At 39.4% G+C, this 4,419-nt stretch overlaps 1 pseudogene; it reads right to left on the reverse strand.

The window, feature by feature from the left end:
• Nucleotides 1-624: 624 nt before the first annotated feature.
• Nucleotides 625-4,213, reverse strand: LOC149206777 (pentatricopeptide repeat-containing protein At2g13600 pseudogene; annotated as a pseudogene).
• Nucleotides 4,214-4,419: the final 206 nt, after the last annotated feature.

Consider the following 4,419-nt stretch of genomic DNA (forward strand, 5'->3'; position numbering starts at 1 on the left):
GCCCTCGATGGCTTGATTTTTCACTCTCCCTACTCTGTCTCTCTCACTCGAGATTACAACCAGAAAACAAATCACTAACTAACAGCCTCCTTCCACAAATGAAGGAGTTTACTATTTTTAGCAACCAAATCCTATCCTAACTTAATGATCTGATCTATTTGGCTTGATCTCCTCGCAGGGAGGATCAACTTGCCATTTATTCCTATTTCATCCAAAATTTGACAACAAACTAACTACTACACCATTAACAATTAATAAGAAAATTAATAATCAATTTTTTTCTCTCCAATCCTTGTTAGCCACAACATGTGAACACACAATCACATTGCTGGCTAAGTCTAGATGCTCCTGCATCATCAATGAAGCTGATAGATCCAAACATCTGGAATGACTGTTCTATTCCATTATTCTACATGATGCAACCCATGCATGCTGTCCTATTCCTTTACTATTATCTGCTGAACCAGTTCTAGTACCATAGAAACATTAATTCAAATGTGTACACATCTAGGATGGTAACATTCTACATGTTATCAAGTAATGTCCAATCTGATTTTTCATTCATACATGGTTAACATTAAAAATGGCGGAGTGTACCTAATCAAGGCTATTACAAATGTTAGGTTACATGAAAAAGTCATCTTTGCTTCAGACATCTTTCAATATCATTTACAAGTTCAAATCACTTCCTCAAGATGATGAAAGCGAATTGCATCCCTCATACTGATGTCCCATTGAAAAAAATTTGGGGATGAATTTCATAATTCAGAGAGATCTGGAATAATGTAGTAATAACTAATAATCCTAACAGCAATAACCAGGTTCTCACTTTGGTAGAAAAGAATCTGCTCCTTTTGCTCGCTGCTTCACATCATGCAGCACAATTTTTATCAGGCATGTAGCCTTCCTCCATTTGTCCTATCAATTATTCCAGTTCTGTATCTATCTCATCTCTCTATCGGTGTGTTGTCTCCTACAAGAAATGCATGCACCCTATTCTTGACCTCTATCCAACTGCATCCAGGTGCCTTTTCTATTCCTTTTTCTTTCATCATTATTCTCACCTTTGCTACATCATCCCAGCTACCTGCTCTGCCATAAATGTTTGAAAGTGTCACATACGTTGCAGCATTTTGTGGTTCAAACAAAACAAGTTGTTCTGCAACATGTTTACCAAGTTCTACATCTCCATGTATCCTACAGGCACCAAGCAAGGCACCCCAGACAACAGCATCAGGTTCAATTGGCATGTGATTAATAAATTCCTTTGCCTCATCAAGAAAGCCAGCACGGCCAAGAAGATCAACCATGCAGGCATAGTGATCTGCTCTTGGTATGATGCAATACTCCTGAATCATTAAATTGAAGTAGTGCCAACCTTCGTTGATGAGACCTGCATGGCTGCAGGCAGAAAGAACAGTAACAAAGGTGATCTGGTCTGGAATTACACCTGCCTGCTGCATTTTCTCGAACAGTTGCATCACTTCTTTGCCAAATCCATGTAAGGCATAGCCTGAAATCATAGCATTCCATGAGATTGCATCATGCTCCGGCATTTCTTCAAAAATTTGGCATCCACTGGTTAGACTCCCACATTTTGCGTACATGGTAATTAGGGAATTTGCAGCAATAATATCTGAATCCAGTCCAAACTTGATGACGTCAACATGAATTTGCTTCCCCTGTTCCATTGCTGCTAACTGAGCGCATGCATTTATGACATTGGTAAAGTTGGATAGGCTTGGCTTCATGCCTAGCTGTTGCATTAAGGAATAGAGTTTCAGTGCTTCTTCACCATAGCCATTCTGCACATATCCAGATGTCATAGCAGACCATGAAGCCACATTTCGATCAGGCATGCTATCAAATAGTAGGCGTGCTTCCTCGGTCATTCCATGCTGGGCATATCCTGCAATCATGACATTCCATGATATGACATTTCTCTCTGGCATTTTGTCAAATAATTGGCGAGCATCCTCTATCCTCCAATTATGCACATAACCTGAAATCATTGCAGTCCAAGCCACCACATCTCGTCCAGGCATTTGATCGAACAGTTGATATGCATCATCCATTTTCCCATTCTGAGCATATCCCATAATCATCGTTGTCCATGAAACAACACCAGGTGCAGGCATTTTCATAAATAACAGATAAGCATCCTCTAATCTCCCATTCTGACAATATGCTGCAATCATAGCATTCCATGACACCACATCAGGTTCAGACATTTTGTCAAATAGCCTTTCTGCATCATATATTCTTCCACAAAGAGCATATGCTGTGATCATTACGTTTGAGGAAACCACATCTTGCTCGGACATCTTGACAAGAGAGCAGTTTGCGTTATCTATACTCACACATTTCACATACATGTCAACAAGGGCACTCCGAACAAAAGCATCATGCTCGAATCCCATTTTTATAATGTAAACATGTACCTGCATGCCCTGTTCCAGAAGTGTCATGTCTGCACAAGCACTTATGACACTAGACAAAGTGGACTCATTCGGCTTTATGCCAGCACTTTGCATTTGGGAAAATAACTCCATGGCCTCCTCGCCAAACCCTTCTTGGACATATCCAGCGATCATCGCAGTCCATGAGACAACATTATGCTCACGCATTGCATAAAAGACTTTACAGGCATCCGCTATTCTCCCATTCTGGATATATCCTGCAAGCATAGCAGTCCACGTTACAACATTTCGTTCAGTCATTCTGTCAAATAGTCGGCGCGCATAATCTATTCTTCCATAATTAGCATATCCTGAAATTGCTGCGTTGCAAGAAGCCATATTTCTTTCTTGTACTGAATCAAAGACTTTATCTAAGTCTTCAACAACCCCACATTTAGCATAAATGTTAACAAGAGCACTCCCTACAAACATACTACATTCAAATTGTTTTTTTATAATGTAAGCATGGATCTGTTTGCCTTGATCTAGAGCTTCAATGATAGCACATGCACTAAGAACACCGGTAATAGTGTGTGGGTTTGGGTTAGTACCCCACGATTGCATTTGGGAGAATAGTTTTAATACCTCTTGAGCTTGCTCATTCTGTGCATATCCTGCAATCATAGCATTCCATGAGATAACGTCTCGTTCAGGCATTTCATCAAACAATTGGCGTGCTTCCTCCAACCTGCCCTTTCGGGCATAGGTTGTGATCATGGTATTCCATGAAACAATATTTTGTTGAGGCATTTTATCGAAACATCGGCGAGCTTCTTCTAATCTTCCTTTCTGCGCATATCCACTAATCATGGCATTCCATGATACCGCATTCTGCTCAGACATATTGTCAAACACTCTGCATGCATCTATCATGGTTTCACATTTGGCGTACATAATTACTAACTTGGCTTGCAAATAAACATCAGGCCTGAATCCAGTTTTGATCATAATACAGTGAACAGACTTCCCCGCTGCCAGAGTTTTTGATTTTACGCATTCCTGCAAAAGAGAAGCGTACGCACTGTAATCCATTGAGATCCCGGGCTGATTGTCCCCCTGCACAGAACCTGTCGCTTCCTTCAAATGGTTTCTCTTCCATAGGGTAGATATATTCTCAGTGCTGGTATGGTGTTGTTTACAAACAGCAAGCTTAGAAACCCTCAGATGCCTGTTAAACAAATGGATCATCTAACGCCAGAATGAAAGTAGATGGCATTCGAAGAAGTTGAAAAAGGATGTTTGCTGTTACAGTGATTGATTGCATCAGAAACACTCATATAATGGCTATTATTGTGACTGTTGCATCAGCAATACTTTCTTGCAGTGAGTCTTTCAAATTCATCGAACATCTTTTTGGCCAAATCAGTGCACAGTGGTTAACCCAATTATATGCCAAACGCTGCATGTATTATGCCAACACAATTGAGTCTCAAAAGTGGAAAATGGGTGAAATTGTTCCCTGCCAAGAATATGTACTATAATCAAAATGAGTCTGAACCCATGGTCAAACTTATAATCACCACCAACCTCACAAAATACAGCTTTATGATATTTGGTATTTTTGAAACCTATGATTACCTTCTCTACGTAATTATCATAATAAATTCCTGTCCATCCTGGATTACCCCATGGATTAACCCATGAAAACCTGCTCTCTGATTATCACGATAGATTCGACCTGCTCTGTTATTATCACTATAGATTCGTGCCCTTATTAGTGATGTTAGCATTAGTCTTGCAGTTTTAAGGCGCTCAGACTTTTGTTTAACCAAAGTTTCATCGATTTAATAATTAGTTTGAAAGTTTTTGGGGATTTTAACCAAACTTTATGGTTTGAGGTCTTATTTGGAGGCACCCCTTTAAACATAAGATATATAAATATGGTTGGATGAATGAATTTTTCATTAAACTAATGCTAGTATTAGTTTGCTAGCAATAAATTTATGTTAATTTCAACAAT

This window comes from Pinus tabuliformis, chromosome 1_2 (genome assembly GCF_031772625.1).
Source record: "Pinus tabuliformis cultivar Carrire ecotype Pingquan chromosome 1_2, CPIR1, whole genome shotgun sequence".
NCBI classification, from domain to species: Eukaryota; Viridiplantae; Streptophyta; class Pinopsida; order Pinales; family Pinaceae; genus Pinus; species Pinus tabuliformis.